Source organism: Fukomys damarensis, unplaced genomic scaffold, assembly GCF_012274545.1.
Source record: "Fukomys damarensis isolate Sample0158 unplaced genomic scaffold, DMR_v1.0_HiC HiC_scaffold_33, whole genome shotgun sequence".
Classification (NCBI taxonomy): Eukaryota; Metazoa; Chordata; class Mammalia; order Rodentia; family Bathyergidae; genus Fukomys; species Fukomys damarensis.
Window position 1 is genome coordinate 46,638,462 of NW_022900945.1, and position 19,722 is coordinate 46,658,183.

The following is a 19,722-nucleotide window of genomic DNA, read 5'->3' on the forward strand; positions in this document are numbered from 1 at the left end:
GGTTTTTTTTTTTTTTTTTTTTTTTTTTTTTTTTTAGGTTTTGTCCTTGGAGCTTTACAGATTTTCTTGCTACTGAACGTGGTGTGTTCTGTTATCTTTTCTAATTGTTGCAGACACATTGGGATGCAACATGAATTTGCATATTTATCTAGCAACCTTGTAGAACATATTTTATTTGTGCTAATTGTTTTCATAGATTCCCCTGGCCTTTTTTCTCTTTTGTAGGCAATAATGCTGCCTGTGAACGACGATAGCTTTGGTTCTTCTTTTCATGTTTTTTTTTAACTTAAATCTATTTTTTCCTACATTAATCCACTAGCCAGAATTTCCATTATAATGATGAATAGTAAAACAATGATGATCTTGATCCTAAACAAGAGAGAATTTTAAATCTCTAAACGTTGGAAGTATGTAGTCGGTTTTTGATGGTTGTACCTTACAAGATCGAGAAAGCACTCTCTTTTCTGTAGTTTGCTAAAAATTTCATAAAATTAGGAGGTTTTTATGCACCTCCTGTCCACTACACATTTAAAAACAATTACTAGGAGACCACAGAAACAGCAATTATTTTAGAATGGAGAAGGTATGAGGGGTTGTTTTCCCCTATTTTTCCATTGTCTGTAATATATAGCCTTGCTTCCATGTTTTAAGTAATTCCTTCTTTAGAGTACCCAATGAGAGTGTTACAGGATCCAAATGAAATATATATTTTTTGTCTCTTTTCAAGAGACCCAGAAAGCAGCCTATTCGGTGGTATCAAGAGAAGAATATCCATAAACATTCAGACCACATAAGCACTAAAATATTCAAACATATTTACTGAGCACGAGTTACAATTTCAGACACTGTGTTAGAAGCAAGGATTTACAGAGTGACACTGAGCTGTGTGTTGAGATAGTGAACGTTATCGGTACTTAAAAGTCCTGCAGCCGGATTAACATTTTACAAGCACTTTAAATTCAGTAAATTACTTACTTGGATTCTTTGAGCTTCACTGCCTCACTTGTAAAATGATAATGTGAAATAATAATAGAATTTCTATTGGGTTTTCCAATGATTAAGAGGCTGCTAGAATTTCATCGTAAGAAGGAGAATATATCTCCTTACATAAAAAGAAGTCTTGGTACACCTCGGTTGGTTATTTCAGTAATCGATAGACTCAAAGGCTCACTTACTTTGTTGGTTCCAACACTTTATTGTGCCCCTTTGTTCTCAGGCTGGTTCCCTTCTGGGTGCAAAAACGATTGCCAGAGTTCCTGGCCCCCAGTTACTCTCATGACCTCCCCTCCTCTCCACTCCTTAGCCTTCGCTTCGTATTTCACTGGCCAGAATTACATTACATGACTGTGCTAAAACCAATTGCTCGAAGATAAATGAGATCACAGTAATTGGTTTAGACCAATTTGGATAGGTTTTATTTTTTTAACTTATTTGAGTTGCCAGGAAGAGGAGTTGGCATTTGTTATGGTTTGGATTTTTTTGTTTTTAGTTGGTATATATTGGTAATACAGGATAATGAGATTCATTTCAGTACACTGGTACATGCATCTAACACAGTGTGGTGATTATTTTCATCCCCATGACCCTCGTTTCACTATCCTCTCCCTCCTCGGATTCCCTTCCTCATCTCCAAAAGTCTGTGTGATTTGTTTTTTAAATGTCCCCCAAAAGCTATCGTGCCGAACACTTGGAGGTGGTGGAGACTGTAGATCAGGCCTCAATGGAGAAATTAAGTCATTAAGTCATTACGGGGTTGGCTTGAAGACTATGTTGGCCCTGTGGCTTCTTCCTCTCTCTCTCTGCCTTCTGGCTGCCATGGTGGGAGCAGCCTCCTCTACCATGTGCCTCCTGCATTTTTTTTGGTGCCAGGCTTTAACTCCAGACCTTGTGCTTGCAAAGCAGGCGGTGGAACCACTGAGTTAAATCCCCGGCCCCTTCCTGCAAATTCTGCTTTACCACCTTTGCTTTGCCTTACTAAAAGCAATGAATATGAAACCATAAGCCAAGAGACACCTTTTCTCCTTTTAAGTTGTTTGTCTCAGCTATTTTGTCATGGCGATCTAATGCTGATCGGCACAATGTTGAAACGCAGTACCCTCTGACAGCCATGAAGAAAGGAACTGTGTGTTAGGCAACAACCGTGTCTGTACAGGGCTGTTGTAAACTCTAATGGAATGGTTTGTGTGCAGGCCTTAGGTATCCAGGGCATAGGAAACACTCAAATAGATGTTAGCTACAAATATTTTTCATGCACATCGTGATTAACTTTCTTTTTTGAGGGGGCAGGCGGGCTGGGGATCGATCTCAGGTCCTTGAAAGGCAGGCAGCGGAACCACTGAGCTAAAGCCCAGCCCGATGATTAACTTTCAAAGCTGGATGTTTTTCTTACCGAGCCCAGAGATAGATGTTAAGAAGCTATCTATGGGGACATCAAGGAGACCTCCTAGCCTGGGGCACAGAGAGAGGGAAGGCTGAGGAGGGACGTGGACTCAGAGAGGGAGGCTTCTCAGAAAGAGATGGTATTCAGCAGATTTAAGAAAAATGAGGTGGGGGCTCTGCAGAACGCAGGCTGGAGACCTACCAGTCTGCTGTGTGCTTGAAGGTGCCTTGGGGAAAAAAACTGAAGGGGAGGAAACCTACAGCTGGGAAAGGAGATGCCGGAGCACCGTGTATCTTAGACAACGCTGACTTTAAGCAGAAAGTTTATTATCTTGCTAGTAAAGAAACCAGCAAGGTCCTAAGAGTGTGTGCTGTGGGATAGGGCTATATAATTGGGAAAAAAGAATCCAAGTGGCCAGTTTTGAAACAGAAATAGTGAAATGTCATTAACTTCAAGAGTCTGTTGGCATAGTCGTCATAACTTCAAGCTCCTACTTGTAGCAGAGTAGTATAAGATGTCAGCTGTGCTGATGTGACAAAAGAGGGAGTGGGGGGGGCACGTGGAGGAAGCCATAACAGGGACTCATTTCTGTCTGCTGTGCAGTAACCGGGCAGCAGTAGGGCTGGGCCTGCTAACAAGCCAGCAGCGGTCAGGATCCACTGTTCAGGGCACGAGCAGCAGCATGGGCGTGAGGGCTGTTGCTTTCAACATGTCACACCTCGTGACTTGTCTCATGTGAGCTCCACAGTTGGGAGATGCAGGTGCCAGTGGCCAGTTTTGAGTAACAGTCTTCCCCCCCGGAACCAAAAAGCAGGCCACATGCGATACCAGCAGGCAGAAGGAGTGAGGGGGTCGAAATCTACTTTGGAAGTTGTGGGACCCACTCGGGGATCTAATCCTGGCAACTTCTAGGATGAACTGCCAAAGGGAAGACGGACTAAGATGACAACACACTCTATGGTGCAATTCCCCTCATTGTTATAAAGCAACTCGTCTCTGCTTTAGCTACCTGATAAAGACACTGATGTGTGGGAACTGGTTTTCTACAAGAACTTGCAAATGCCGGCTCGGCCTTAAATAACTCATTTCTGCAAGTCCAAACAGGACCTGGCATGCCCCCTTCAGGACCAGTGACTACGGATTCCTGGAGAATTTATGCCAGCCTAGGCTCCTTCCAAAAAGTCCCTGGCCTGTGGCAGCACCCAACTCAGGTTCAGTGTGTTCTGGCCATCTAGGGCAGCTCCTTCTGAACTCTCTCCAAAAAGAGGCATCCTGCCAAGACGGAATGTTCCAACCCCACCGCACCCAAAGATAAAGCAGCCCATGTGTTTGAGGAAGCAGCAATCAAGCCAGGGAAGGTAAGTTTGCACTCACTGGGTTGGTTGGCTGGGAGTCAAGGAAGTGAAAATATCCTCCTGCAAGTCCATGGTCTGTTCCTCTGTGCCTCAGCCAGCCTCTGTCCGAACTCTGTCCCCGCACTTCTGCACTTCCTGTGGTGCTGCAGGACTTTTATCAAAAGGCCAGAGCGGGACACAAACATAAGGAGAAAGCGAGCAGCCACACCGACCTGTCCCAGGTCCCCTCTCCTGCCACACCCTCTATCATCTCACCTTGGTCAACACCACGCTTCCTCCAGAAGCTCAGCCAGGACACACTGTTTCTCCTTGGGCCCCTGTCCCCCGCCACTGGGAAAGCTGGGGCAGTTGCTCCTCCATCATTCTGTGGGAATCGCTCATTATCTGTCTCCTCCGCCATCTTGTGGCCTTTTCCAGAGTAGGGACCGACACTCACCTGTCTGTATTCAGCTATGTAGCACATGTGTCTAGTGCAGTAGGCCCTCAAGAAATGCTTCTTAGAGTAAACTGAACAGGAGCAGAGTGAAGCTGGCTCCTGTTGCCAGGGTTGTCCCCAGGTACCCAGCATGGTCACTCTGTCTCCTGTATGCTTGGGATTGGGACAGGCTGGTGACAGCTGTTGACAAACAGTGAAAGAAGAGATTCTCTAGGGAGATGTATTCTGACTACCAAACCCAGGGGAGGGCTCAGTAAGTATCTTCTTCTGGGATGCTTCCCATTTGGGCCCTGCAGGTGCCACCCTGAGGGACTGGTTGCTACAGTGGTTGATTCTAGAGCTCCAAGGACTCTTTTCAGCTGCAGGGGCTCTTCTGGGGGGTGGTTTATTTATTTAACTCCTGCAGCGAATTATAAAGTGTGATCAAAAAAATACAATGAATGCTTGCCTTTTTAAAAAGTGTATCATGGCTGAAGACACAATTCCTGAATTCCCCTCAGAATACTCCCTCTTGCTTCAAACTCACATACCCACTGTTCTCATCACTTTCTGAAGCAGTTCTGGAAGTCTTCTTTCGCGAGTGTCTTTACTTGTGGCCGAGCCAAGGAGGATTCCTTAGGGAAAGGAATCAACTGGCAGGGGAAGTAGGGTAGGGAGACATTTCTGAGAGCAGATCATTTTTATTCTTTCAGAGCAATAAAAGACAATCACAAGAAGGGGCTCAGAGGTACAGAAAAAGTGACCCTGAACAAAACAAACTCTCTGGACTTTGAGGGACCTGATCATCTCCCATGCAGGCTTCCAGCCCAAGCAGGGCAGATATGCAGGTTTCTCTTGCTGCCTCTTAGCAACCGCTGTATGCTCCCCATCACCACTAATGGGTCCCACCTGGCTAATAACTTCCCATTCCTTCCCTTCTCTTAAGATGTCTCTGCCCTCCGTTTCTTCACCCCTCCTCTCTCCTTTTTCTTTGTATTTTCGAACCCCCAACTCGCACATGTGCGTGTGCACACCGAGCTTCCTAGCCTCTGTCAGCACAACCGCCCCCATCCTTCCCCCGACCCTTCCCATCCCAGTCTCTGCAATCCAGATCGTTCCCCTCACCCATATTATCCCTAGGCCCAGCCTTTTACACTTAATTTGCTACACATTTAGGCAAATTTCTGTTCAAGTCAACTCACATTTATTTCAAGCTAGGACTAAGGGCTGGGGCTCAGAGGTGAGTAAGATCTTAGCGATTGTCCGGGAAGACATAAACACTTTGGGTGCACCAAGTCAGTGAGAAATGTAGAGATGTTCACGGATCCTGGGAGTTAAAGGAAAGCTTCGGGGAAGAGGTGAAGCCGGGAGAAAAGTCGATGGAATTGGAAAGGAGGCAGCAGCACAAACAAAAGCCCATAGAGAGGAGAGGAGAGGAGAGGAGATGGTTTCCAAGAGGAGGACCCGAGGAGCTCTAGAACTGTGTTGTGAGTTGCTATAGATGAGTCTGATGAGGGACTCGGAGAAGGCTCTGGAAGGCCCTTTACATCCGTGGAGTTTGGACTTCTCTGTACCAGACGGGGAAGCCATAAAGCAGAGAAACTACAATGATGCTTCCTGGCAGTTGGGTGCCAGCGATCTCCCTGGAGGGAGGAAACATTGCTGGGAGGAGCTGATGCTGTGCAAAAGTGCTGAGGCCGGGGCCAGGTCAGGGGTGCTAATGATGCAGAAGAGACAGCAGATTTGAGACATAGATGGTATTGAAAAAAAAAAACAAACTATCACTATTAGATGACTCATCAGAGTGTGGAATAAATGAGACAGTTTCTAATGATCCTGAGGCATTTGGCCCAAGTTACCAATGGGCTGGAGGGAGGTCTTTAACACAAAATAGGGAAGGTAGTGAGTTTAGTACTAGACATTGTAGTGAGTTGGCTAGTGCCCTCCCCCAAAGACAGTATGTCCCCATTCTAATTCTAAGAACCAATGAATGTTACATCATTTGGGAAAGAAAAAAAAAAAAGAGCTTTGCAGGATCGTGAGATTAAGGATTGTGAGGTAAAGACACCATCCTGAATTATCTGGGTGGGTCTTAAATCAACAACAATTGTCTTTTTATGAGACAAATGGAAAGAGATAGGAGCCACACAGGGGAGAAGGCCTGATGGAGACAGAGGGACAGATGGGAATCACATAGCCACAAGCCCAGAAGTTAAGGTTTGTTGACAGCCTCCAGAAGCTAGAAGAGAGAGGAAGGATTCCCTGAGAGCCTCCTGAGGGAGTGTGGCCCTGCCAACACCTCATTTTCTGGCCTCTAGAGCATTGAGACAATACATTTTTGTTCTTTTAGATAGTTAGGATTGTGGTAATTTGTTACAGAGCTCCAGGAAACACATACAGATTTGTCGTTGGAGGCCATTTTAGGATGTACGTATGACAGATCCAAAGCCTGGGGAGTCAGAGGGCTGAAAATGTGGATATGGGCACTCTAGGTGACAGCGAAAGCCATGAGGCAGAGGAGTGGCCCAGAGATAATGAACAGAGAGAAGAGGACCAAGCCCAGGACTCTGGACACCATGTCTGATGGGCATACTGAGGAAAGGGCCTAGAAGGAGGCAGAGGAAAAATGGCCAGAGGGCCTGGGGGACAGTCAAAAAAGTACCTAATCACAAAGGTCGGCAGAGCAGAGAGTTTTAAAGGAGGGATGGGCAAAGACGCCAGGGTGGCAGAGGAGTCTAAGACCCACAAAATCCATTGGAGTTTACTACTAGAGTGTACTGGTGACCCTGTGCAAATGTTGGTTGTGAGTCCTAATTTCCAGAGCAAGAAGGCCTTCAGAGGCCTAAACACCAAAAAAGACTGTGTTGTCCGCCTCGTGTGTATTTTAAAATAAAATCAACACTGACTTAGATTTTGATAAAGTCCAACAGAATCTTAATATTTTCCCCAAATCAACTTAAGTATACTTTAATACACACACGCACGCGTGTCTCCTCTGTCATCACTTTTCCCTTCCCAGTGTGTCTGCTCTGCCTGGCCCTGGTGAAGGCGACATAGGAAAGCGACGGAAGACAGCGGAGCCCAGAAGCTCCAGTGAGGAGTGAGGAGAGGGGAAGGAGGCAGTGAGGAAGAGAGGCTGAGGAAGGAGCCTAGGTTGCTCATAGGCTGGGCGGTGTGTAAGTAAGGCTGGGGAGATGGACAAAGAGTGAGAGAGGAGGAGTGACCAAGGGAGAGGCGTCGGATGACAGGGCCTGGCGGGCGGAGGAAGGGGAGAAGCATGGGTCTGACGGCAGGGGGCACCTGTCAGCCTTGAAGGCTGGAAGAAATGGGGCGCAAGTGTGAGAAAAGCTGCAGGTGGGATGGAGGCTGGTGGCCCCACGCGTCTCTGAGAAGAAGATGGTGCGGATAGGAAGTGGGGGTGCTGGGGATGCTGCTCACTGCGAAGCGCTCACCCAGGATGCAGTGCGCTTACCCACATTCCTCCTCAGCTCCTGTGGGGTCGCCTCAGCCCATCAATGTGCCCCTCACCATTTCTTCCTGGCAAGAACCTGCCATCAGCAACAGCTTAGCCAGGTGGCTAAACCAAGGACAAAGGAGATGGCTGAGGACCACTGTGGACACTGCAGGTTAACTGCCCTCTGTGGGGTTTAATATCCTTCCTATGGTCCTGGCCTTTCTTATTGTCTTGGCTCGTTGTAAATTTTCTCCCAAGTTCACATCCTGGGCTTCCTCGTGTGTTTCTCTCCTCCAGATGTGTACTCTAGATCACCTCCGTGCCTTTCCCCGACTTGGAATAATTTGATTGTATCCTGGATGTGAGTCTAGAGTGCATATTTCCTCAATTTCTATCTGCTCTGATTCATTGAACTGTTAATAGTGGCTTATTTGTGGCAGTAATACAAATAGATAAAGAAGCTGGTTTTGTAAATACGGAAGGGTGAAGGGGGTAAAGGGAGGGCAGGGGTATGAGGAAATAAAAAACCAAGACATATCATGAAAAAGTACAAAATCCCAATAATAAATGTACGTGCATTGTTTACTTTAAATGAATCACTAAACTTAATAGGGAAAAAATAAAGGAACTGGGCATGGTGGTGCATGTCTGTGATCCCAGCACTCTGGGAGGCTGAGGCAAAAAGATTATAAATTAGAACCCAACCAGGGAAACTTAGCAATTTAGTGATAGCCTGTTTGATAATAAAACAATGGAAACAGTGCTGGGATATAGCTCAATGCAAAGACCTGGGTCCAATCCCTAGTACTACAAAAACAAACAAGCATTAATGCATTACAAAACAACAACAACAACAACTCTATAATGCATCCATAGAATGAAATATTATTCAGCAATAAAAAGGGTTCCATTCCTGAATGTATGTTATAACTTTGATGAATCTCAATGTTTTGTGCTATGTGAGAAGCCACTTAACTCCATGGTGTATGATTCCCCTTGTACAATATTCTGGAAGAGGTATTACTTGGGGTTCTCAAGACAGATCAGAAGCTGTCATCTTGGTGGTGCTTACAGAACTGTGTGTGCTTGTCAGAGTGCTAAAAAGGGCAAATTTAAGCAACACTTTACATCTTAAAAGGCTTGAACTAAAAAAAGAAAAGGTGCTGTGCTAATGCACACTATTGTAAACGCCTCAGTTCCTCATACTGCATTGCAGATGCCCATGCCATAGTTTTCTAACAAAAATATATATTTTAGCATATCAGTAGCCAGCTGTGAATCTCAGGAGCTGTGCTGGGGGATACAGGACGCCATCTTTGTGTTCACTCTCTTGATATGATGAATGGCAAGGTGTACACATGTGTGTCAAAGTGTAAATGGCTGAGTTTTATCCACATTCTGCACCATGTTACATTTTTGCGTTTATAAGGTTTTTAACGTTTTCCTGTGATTATTCTCGTAGAATTAGCCCAATTCAGTGCAATGTTGCATGGAAACCAGCTTTTCCAATTTTGAGAGGAGGTTGAAAGTGAGTCATCAGACTCCACTGCCAATGATGAGGTGATCATGTAAGCCAAGGAAGTCAGCAAGATATAGCAGATAGAGAAGTATGGAGTGAAGACCTCCATTCAGACGAAGAAAATGCAAAAAATTTAATAATGTAAATAAAAATTTAAAAGGCTTCATAGAAGCAGGACTTTATCATTCTAATCATCAGAATCTAAAGGATTTATGGAGAAGTGACAGATGTATCAGGGAAAGTTTTTGAACAATAATGACACTCAAGAGATTTTATTTCCTTCCAAATTTGCCTACACTTTAACTACAAAAAGAAAAATAAAATCCAGCAAGTTGGCTGCTATCTGCTCATTTGTTGGAAACTTTGTTCCAAACTGTCAAGCAATTTATACACAGTCCAACTATGTGACAAGTAATGAACAATTTGTATGATTTCATGGTTGTTGAAGCTTTTGGCATTACATGTCAAGTAAACCTTCCAAATATGATATAAAAATATATGCCCTGGTAGATGCGAAAACATTGTACACCTTGAATTTAGAAATTTGTCCTGGAGCTCATCCACCAGATCTTTCTTTATGCAGTAATACAGTATATGATGTTGTGAACAAACTTGTAGCACCAATTTCAAAAAATAACCCAGATATCATATTAGGCATATTTGCTAAAGGAACAGTAGTTAACCAGTACAGGAACTATTTGCAAGGACAAAGCCAAGAGTCCTGAAAATGTTGTTAAGTTCACAATAGAGAAATATATAGTACAATCTTTGGATTTCAGAAAGATATAATATTGGCCTCCCATATGGCAAAGAAAAACAAAGTAGAGTTGGTACTGTCAACATTACACCATGAAGATAAGATAGATAGTGAGGGAAGGTGTGGCGTCCCACATCTGTAATCTCAGCACTCAGGAGGCTGAGGATCCCGTGAAGTCAAGGTCATCAAGGTCATTGTATGCTACGCAGTGAGTTCAAGGCTATCCTGGACAAGACCCTATCTCAAAACAAACAAAAAAACAAAGATTAATAGTGAATCCTCAACACAAATGAAGCCAAAAAGGTTCACATTTTACAACAAAATGAAAGGTGGAGTAGGTGTTGATGGTGACTTATGCAGCAACTATGATGTCAATCAAATCACGAAGAACTGCCCAATGGTTGTGTTTTATTTGACCCTAATCATGTCAGGCACAAATAGTTTCATAGTTTACAAGGAAAATAAAAAGCACAAAATATCATAGATAAATTTTCTTAAAGGATGGGGACTGGAATTCACAAATGATCAGTTACAACAGACCAAGAACATATATACTTGCCCAAAGAACTTCTCAAAAGAATTCTGGAGGGGACTGGTGAACAGACAGGTGAATCATCACAAGAACCTCCTAAGAAAAGAGGAAGATGAGCAGGTGCCACGTGTGTCCTTCCAAAGAGGACAGGAAGACAAAACACATGTGCTATCCATGTAAGCGGCACTCGTGCCCAGAATATGCTATTCTCGTGTGTGAAGACTGTCTCGGGTGTGATAATGGAAGCAAACATGATTTCTGGGGTGGAGTTTTGTTTGTATTTTTATTGTAGTCCCATAGGAATTTATTTCTGCTGTTAATTTTTTAGATCTCGTAAACAGTTGATGTTGAGGATGTTGATGCTTATTCTGTACCCTCATTCCATATTTAAAATTTAACATTTTATTTTATTGATATTTTATTTTCCTGTAAGTAAACATTGTTTAATATAATAAAACTCGTAAAATTAAAATGAATAATTCACCGATAGAAATACTCCTAAAAAATAAACGTGGGCATTACACTTCCCCATAATGTGTCTTTTCTAAAAATTGCCATCGTGCCTGTGGGGTCATCTACCTAGCAGCTCAGAGGACAAATAACTGCACAGTGGAGGGGAGTTGGGTGCTGGTGTTTCTAACCCTATACACCACCTCCAGGGAATCCCAGTAGCCTCCTGTGGTGGCTGTAGGGCTTCTTCTGGTTCTTACCAGATAAAGTGCTCTGAGTGGCTAAATTATCTGCTGGCATCCTGTGATTGGTGAGTGACACAGCTCCAAATGTAATCTGATTTGCTGACTTCTCTTTTCTCTTCTGATGTCACTACATTGTCTGGGGGTTTTGAATAATGCCAGGTAAAGACAAAACAACAACAAACCACTACTGACAGGGACAGAACCAACACAAGCCCAATGCCAGTGGACTTTTTGTACCTCTGAATGAAGCTAGCTTTCTCTCATGCCCCAGACAGAATCCTGTGCAGCTCATAGCTGCTCTCTCAACCCTGGAAATCACACTGTGTGACTCGTGCAGCAGGAGGGGGCCTTTCTGGCTGTGGGAAAACAACACAAATGGAGACTCTATGGATTCCAGAAATCAGCCTCTCCTCCTTATCAAGAGCACCCTTCCCAGGGATCCAGCCTCCAGTATCCCAGGGCTGGAAAGGAGGAGACGCTGCTTCTCAGGAAGGACTGGATGGAAAGTGGGTGTGGGCACCAAGATTCAAAACTTCTTTATTCGTATCTGCATGTCAGAAAGATTGCCCATACTTTTCTGGGGCCCATCTGTCTCTTAGTGTAACAGGACAGTGACATTTGTACTGCACATGGCACAAATGAAGTATCCTTCCAGGTGCTAAGGTGTTTGAGTCTCACTGTGATCCAGAGAAGAAAATACCCCAGCATCCATGTGTGCATGTGAGTCTGGAGAACCGTTCTTCTGCAAGCACTTCCTGCTAGGCAGGGTCGCAATGGCGCTGAACCCCAAGGTCCTTACTCTTCTAACCCTCATTCTTTTCCTTACACCCCTCTTTCCCTCATTTTTCCACAGATCCTCACCATGTACAGACTAGGGAAGAATCATGATCAGGGAGCCCAGGATACTGAGCAGAATGGATAGGGGTACACTCCTAAACAGCTCTTCCGTGGCTGTTGTTTTTAGTAAGATCTCCGTCATTTGTGAATCTTTGCAACCAATTTATATTCACATTTAAGCTGCTCATACCTTTTGCAAGAAATAAGCTCTTCAAGTATTGCCTTGCCCTCTACAATATAATATTCTTTATTTTTTCTTGAACTACTTTCAACTGTAAATAATCCTTTCCTTTTCCTGAGTGAACGACTCCCATCACACTTTGTGGTGCAGTGGCATGCTCTAGTCTGTCCCAGTGTTCTGATTACCGTGGGTCTGCCCTAGTCCTTGTCCCAAGAGGGAGGCTGCCAGGAGAACTAATTTCAAAGTGGTGCTAGAGTGTGGACCCCAGGGCTGATTTCAGAGAGAGGCCCAGGGAGTTGGGGAATGGGAGACTTTCAGGGGGGTTTGCAGAAAAGGTCAAATTCTGTTTCCCTATAAGGATTTTATTTTCTGTAAAAAGAAGAGCTACAAACTATGGTGATAACTGCTTTATTCTTCAAAGCTGCCTCCTGCTGCATTTCATTTCTTTTGGGTTCACCGATAATTTCCAAATCACCTCACCCCACCTAACCCTGTTCCATTTACCCCGCTGAAGTTTGGGCCCTCAGTTCCTCTAAGTGTAGAGCCTTGGTCCTGCCTAATTACCTGCCCAATGGGAGCTGGAGGAGACTTCAGTCCCAGCTGGAGCCCAGCTGCTGGAGAGATGGAATATTGAGACATTTTCCTTTCTTCAGAGTCCTTGTTGATTCTTCCTGGTGGTGATTAGCCAGTTATTTTTAGCTCCATCTAAGCTCCCTGGTTAGTATTCAGGGCTGGTTTAGACAACTCAGAGGCACACCGGCCATGTTAATGTGCTGATTCCGTTTGGTCCCATTGACGGGAGTGCAATTAACTGGCAGGGTGGCCCCTCCCTCACCTCCCCAGGGCCACCTTCTCAGGCTGCTCCTTGAAGCGCTGGCTTCTGTCCCAAGGCCCCACATCTCTGAGCCAGAGACAAAGTCTTACAGGATAGATTTGGAAAATGAGCAATTTGGAGGCCATCTGAGGAGATGAGAATAACACTGCTGTGGGTGTGACGAAATCAAGGCTTTGATCTAGACTGTCACCAGGTAGCCGTGTGACATAGGGCAAGTTACCTTCCTTTCCTGAGCCCTCAGTAAAATGGTGTGGCTGAACTATTGACCCCTAAGTCCTTTCCAGGACTGAGATGCTGTGGAATTCCCAAGTTGGAAACACCAGATGGATAGGAAGAGGTCAGGTTTTGCCTAAGGATGTCTTGAAAGCCAGGTGTTGCTTCCTTTTTCTTCCTGTGACCAACCTACATTCTCTTTTCCAAAGCTAACCCTGAACTCCCACATAGCTGCCACAGGTGCTGGGCACGCTCAAGCTTCGCTGTAGATAAAGCAGCAGAGCCTGACGGGGATGCTTGGGTGGAATTATGGCTCTTGCTGTGCCTCCTTAAGCGAGCCTCGCCTCTCAGTGGCTCAGCGGGGAGGTGTGCTTGGCCATGTACCCATCACTTGTGCAATGGCGGCCCAGCCCTCTCTCCTTTTCTTTTATCCTTCTTTGTCACATGGGATGCTTACAGCTGCCTGGTCCAGGATATCAGGATTAAATAATATATATTTGCATATATAATTCAGCCCTGTGCTTTGTATGTGGTAGGTACCTCTTTGCTTTTTATTAGTCTTAGTTTCACTAATTTAACTCTTGCTACATGCTGGCTTTGCCTTGGGCCAAGTAGTGCTGCACTGGTTTTCACAGACCAGACACTGAGAACTACAGGAACTAGGCAATTTACACAAGCTCTCACTGCAAGTGTGAAGCTGCGACTTGGGCAGCATCTGGACTTTCAATCTGCACTCCATAGCCTCGGAGTACAGAGATCTGTGGTGTAAAAAACTATAATAGTACACAAGATCCTAATGGGGTAATTAACAATGTGAAATAGGAAGAAAAGGGCTAAAGGTGTAGGGGAAGTGGGAAGGGTAGGGGAAAGGGAATAAGGGAAAAGAAAAAATATGAGAAAATGAAAAAATGGAAATAAAGTGTTTGTAAATGGGGAGGGGAGGAGGAGGTGAAGGGAGGGCACAAACAAGGGGAAAAAATGAGAACCAAGACCTGTCATATAAAGGTACAAGATCCCAGTAATGAATGTAACTGTACTGTATACCTAGGATGTACCAATAAACTCAATAAAAATTTTAAAAAGGGATATAGAGATCTAACTTTTTAACTTCTGTGGATTTGACAGTTACACTCACGTTTAAAACTCCATGAGGCAAGCAGGAAAGTGGATTTGAATAGATATGTTATTATGAGTCAAAACTATGCCCAGTCTCTTCCTTAAATCCTAATGCTTTGGTGACTGACCATGCATTCTGCCTAAAGCCTGCGATGTGTCCTGCATCCCCTACAGCCCACACAGCCCTACATCCCCCCATCTCATCTCCAAGCTCATGGATGGTGACAGTGGCATGATGTTGTCCATTCCAAGTTAGCTCGGAATCCCTCCCATACTGGTCCCTTGGGTGCCAAGTTCTCTCCCACGCTTCTTTCCCCTTCGAAGCTGCTTCCTCAGTGCTGCCTGCTTTGTCACCGCTCCCTGCTGGACCTGTCTGCACTCTTGGTTTCCTCGTAGCTTACCTCAAGAGCACTGCTCCCACTGGCTGGTGTACCCGCTGTGAGGGGCACACCACAGCGATGGTGATCACTGACCCGTGGTCCCAAGTCACACCTGGGAGTCAATCTGTGTTCACTTTCAGAAGGCTGATTGATCATTAATACCCCCGAGGAAGAGGTCAGCAGACCCTGGATGGGACCAGTCCTCTCCGGTTGGGATCCTGGCAGTCTGGCCCTGGCTTAGCTCCACATTTACCCCATGGCGCCACCAATAAGTGTCTGAGTGGGCCTGCCCAGCTGCTGCAGGTGGAGAGGTCTGTTTGGATAGAGATGAGGAAAAACTGCAACCTAGTGCAGTAATTTTATGGACTCTCTCAAGCAGGTCCTTCTCTCAGTTCTGAGTCTGGAAATTGAAGGAAACTCCTGGAAACCTTCCAACGCTGGGGCTGTACGTTTTATTGTGACCATAAACAGCACCCAGCAACGCAGCGGGTGCACTCCCGGGAACCCGGCTGACTGTTGAATGCAATCTGCTTTGTTTCCAATTTGTCAGCTGACAGCGCCCCAGCCAGCGGGCAAGGGCAGAGCGGGGCCCAGGGAGTCTGGCTTCCAGAGACACAGGAGGAAGGACTCTCACCTGGGGTGGGGGCAGAGAATGCAGGTGTGTGGGGGGGTAGACACACTTCTCCCCCATTTATGGTTCGGTTCGACTACTGGTTTACCAGCTGTGAGCCTTGCATAGACCGCGTATACTCCCCCAGTGTGCTTTCTCACCTGTGAAATAAAGGCACCAGAATTTAAGGAAGTTCTGATTATAACTGGATGAGGGGGTAGGGCTCTGGGTTCTGTGCTCCCCCGTCAAGAATTCTCCCCGGGACTACATACAGAAAAACCTTCCGCTGAAGCCTTCCTTTAGTCAGAAGCTCCCTGAGGCCAGGCATAAAAATTATGGACCACTGCACCCCCAGTAAGATGCTGCGAAAGCAAGCAAGAGAGAAAAAAAAGCATTGGTACAGCGTGGAAATGACCCCTTCTGAACTGTTGATGGGCATATAAGATACTGTAGCCACTGTGGGAAACAATGATGTTTCCTCAAAAAAATTAAAAATAGAATTACAGTACGATTCAAGAATTCACTTCGGGGTATATATCCAAAAGAACTGAAAACACGGTCCTGGAGAGATATCTGTGTGCTCATGCCTATAGCAGCATTATTCATAGTAGCTGAAGGGTAGAAGTACGACAGATGCACGAGCAAGCAAAATGTGATATAAATCCACAAAGGAATATGTTTCAGCCTTTAAGGATGGACGTTCTGAAGTATACATCAACATGTACGAACTTTGAGAATATTATGCTAAGTGCAACTAGCCAAGCAGAAAAAGCCAAATACTGAATTGTTCCTCTAATATGAGGCTCCTAGAATAGTCAAGTTGAGAGACAGAGCACACCGTGGTGGTTGCTAGGATTTGTGGCCAGAAGGGATAGGGAATTATAAGGCATGGAGGTCTAGTTTTTCATGATGAAAAAATTTATGGAGATCATTTGACAATGTGAAGTGAATTTAACGCAACTGAACTATGGTGAAGATGATAAATTTAATGACGCATGTTTTTTACCACAATAAGAGAGAGAGGTTTAAGGCAAGATGGTAGTGAGAGGTGTCAGGGGTCTTCCACCAGAGCAGGAGATTTGACGTTTTATTTTCTCTGCAGATTCAGATAATAGCAATAATTATAATAGTAAATATTGAGACTAATAAGCTGGGCTTTGCACTTCTTAGCACCCTCAATTCCTGCAGCAGTACAGGTGAGTGGGTAGTACAGGCCCCAGTTCACAGTTAAGGTCACCTATATTCAGAGCATTGAGAAAAAACTGAGTTCCATCCTTAGCTAGCCGGTGCCTGGCTCAGGGCCTCCATGGCCGTGCTGGTGTGGGCTGGGTTCCAGGGACCTGGGTGGACCTGGAGCTTCTCAGTGACTCCTGGGGGCTTCCCATCTTACAGAGGAGATGGACTCAGGGAAAGGGGCTTACAGTGGAGTCTTGGGGTATGGAAAGGGGAATCAGAGAGACTCAGGAATTGGGTGAATTGGCAGAAAAAGAAAAGGGAAGTGTTTAGGAGGCCCAAGTCCTAGGCAGTGGGATCATAGATTTAAATGGAAAACAGTATTTATGAGCAGGAGAAAAATGAAGTAAAGTCACAAAGAAGATTTCCTAACATGGGTATGTGGGCAAAAGGTCTTTAGGCTGGGTGAAGCCTATGTAGGGATGGCTATTGCAAGCTCTTTAAATCTGCGAAATAGTGGTTAAGAATTATCAAGCCTTGTTTTTATGCCAGGCACTATTTTAAGCTCTTTATATACATAGCATATTTAATGAAAACCCTATGAGATAAGTCTTATTCATTGTACTCATTTTAGAGACAAAGGAATAAAGACTCAGAGAAGCAAAGTAATTTAGTCCAGCATCACAGAGCCAGGGAGTAGCAACTCCAGAACCCAAACACTATCCCCAGTTTGTGTCATTTCATGATGATGGGCTAATTGCAACTACGCACCTTTATTAACCAGCCATAACTATTTTTATTTTGTCATGGGTATGGCGAACAATCGTGTTTGGTCAAAATGTAATATTTTTGGGAAAGTTACTGATTCTCATGGTTTACGAATTGTGCCTATCACAGATGCCCACAAACAGCCTGCAAATGTGTACACGGATCTGCAAAGATGGGGCTTCTCCATATCCATTCTTGGAGTAACCATGCCAAATGTTGATTCTGACAATAAACCCTAACTTTGTTCCTGTAAGTCTTGTATTCACCTTTCAACCAGTGCAAACCATAGAGATCAATAGGGCCCTAAGTTAACCAGAATGTGGTAGTTTTAAGTGGCAAGAACCCAACTCACTCTAGTGTAAGCAAAGAGAAAATATATTGGCTCACCAAACTTAAGGAATGTCCTGGGGTGGAATTTCTTAGAAATATACATACACACACACACACACACACACACACACACACACACACACACACAATCAGCAAAGATGTCATAGGTGACAGTCTCCAGGTAAGACCATTCTCTAACTTTAAGTCACTCTTAAAATTTGGCCAAAGGACATTTACAAGAGAAACATTTAGAAAAGTGTTTTGAAGAAACATTTACATCTATACATTTCTAAACATAAATGAGACTCCCTGGGTTTGTTTCCCAGGAATCTGCACGTTAAACAAGCTTCCCAGAGAACTTCTGCCAATCCCAGTGCAAGAACCACTGCCTTCGTTATAAAAGCAAGAAAGCATGTCACATGATCTGTCCTTTTGCCAAAACAAAACTCCTTTCCTGACATCTCATGAGTACTTATTTACTCAGTAGTAGAATGGCCTGATTAAGGCCTTTCCCCCACCATCTCTAGAGAAGGAGTTATGCTGTTGGCAAAAATGCCTGCACTCATCTCCATTTGCCTACCTGGGTGTCTGGCACATAGTGAGGGCTCAACAGATATCTACGGAAAGACTGAATGAATAGATGGACAGATAGACAGATGGAGGGAAGAAGTGACTTGTACTCTGGAGTTGCTCTGACATACTCATTTCATCTAATCTGCACACCAGCCCCGAAGGAGTTAGGTAGGTTAGAAATAATGTCATTTTTCAGGCAAGAAAATAGAACCCAGAAAGAGACTACTTTGCCCAGTCACACACAGAGTATGCAGTAAGTGAACTCTCAACTCTTTCTCTGATCTTCCTCCAATCAAGGTGGTGCTAGGTTCAGGGGAATTGCTGGGTCATTAAGGATATGCCCAGAAAAGGAGAGGAGACATCTGAGATCCCAGTACCAGCTGATCTGCAGGCTTCTTCCATGGATATGCCCTTATGTTTTATTTCTTACCACTTCCTAATTCAGCTCAACAGCTGTTTTATATCGAAATTATCTCTTTCCTGCAAGGGTGAGGTAAGGAAATAAAAGGAAGAGTCCAGATACTCAGAGACCTGCAAATAAGGTCTGATCTCCAGACAGCAGGGCAAAGAATCACACTCACATGACACCAAAATGTCCCAGCCTCGGTCTGCTTGTGTGCAACTAGAGATGGGAGCCCCCCCACACACTCAGAAGTGGAGGGGCAGCCGGTATTGTCAGTGTGTTGATGCTAGAGAGCCACAGTCACCCGCAAAGATGCAGCACAACTTCTCAGTGCTGGGTCAAAGTATCCCTAAGCATTTACAAAGCATTGTCACATCCCTAATGACCTGCTGAACACAAGGGAGAGACACAGAAAGGACAGGAGACACAAAGCCAGGCTGGAGGGGAACAAGGCACGCCTTACATTGGAAAGAATGCGGTGTTAGGCCTGTCCAGAGAAAAGTAAAGGAATGCCACTAGTTATGTGAGGCTGTTAACGCTGTGAGAGGCCAGGACTGCTGTTCGGGCCACAGAATAAAGAAACCGGACACAGAAAATGGGAAGCCAGTGGTCCTGGGAGGCAGTGGAGGAGGAGGAACATTCCTGAGAAAGCAGGAATGAGCAGGTCCAGGAGCAGGACAGAGACTGCCTGGCTGGCAGGAAGAGGTAGTGAGATGATAACGTCTGTGTGCTCTGGGGCCAGCTGCTTGCTAGCTTGTGTTTTTGTTTCCTCTCCAATAAAATGGGATGGCCATGATGATTGAAATAAGAAACATGCTAAGAAATAAATACCATGTTCGTCCATTTCGTGGAGTTGTTGTTTACAATAATCCTTGTGGGATTAAATGAGTTGATATATGTAAAGATCTTTTTTATTGGTACCGGGGATCGAACTCGGGTCCTTGAGCTTGCGAGGCAGGCGGCAGAACCCTTGAGTTAAATCCCCGGTCCTGTAAAGAGCTCTTTGAAAGGTCCTGGTGTGAGTAGGTTTCAGTGGTTTCCCTTGGGCTTCTTCCACGTGGTGGACTGGCAGGGTGGGCAGGGTGAGAGACAAGGTCTTTCCTCTCCAAGATCCCCAGGAAAGAGAGGGAGAAAGCCAAAGAACACAAATGGCTCACAACTGCCTGTGATGAGTATGACACAAAGAAAATCTCAGG

The 19,722-nt window shown here is 44.9% G+C and overlaps 1 long non-coding RNA gene across 1 annotated transcript in view; it reads left to right on the plus strand.

Moving 5' to 3' along the window:
* LOC117284034 overlaps positions 1-8,082 on the plus strand; it is a 29,390-nt gene extending 21,308 nt beyond the window's left edge. The window contains exon 4 of the long non-coding RNA XR_004515119.1: positions 7,639-8,082. This is a non-coding gene — a long non-coding RNA (uncharacterized LOC117284034). The remainder of the gene's footprint in view (positions 1-7,638) is intronic.
* Positions 8,083-19,722: the final 11,640 nt, after the last annotated feature.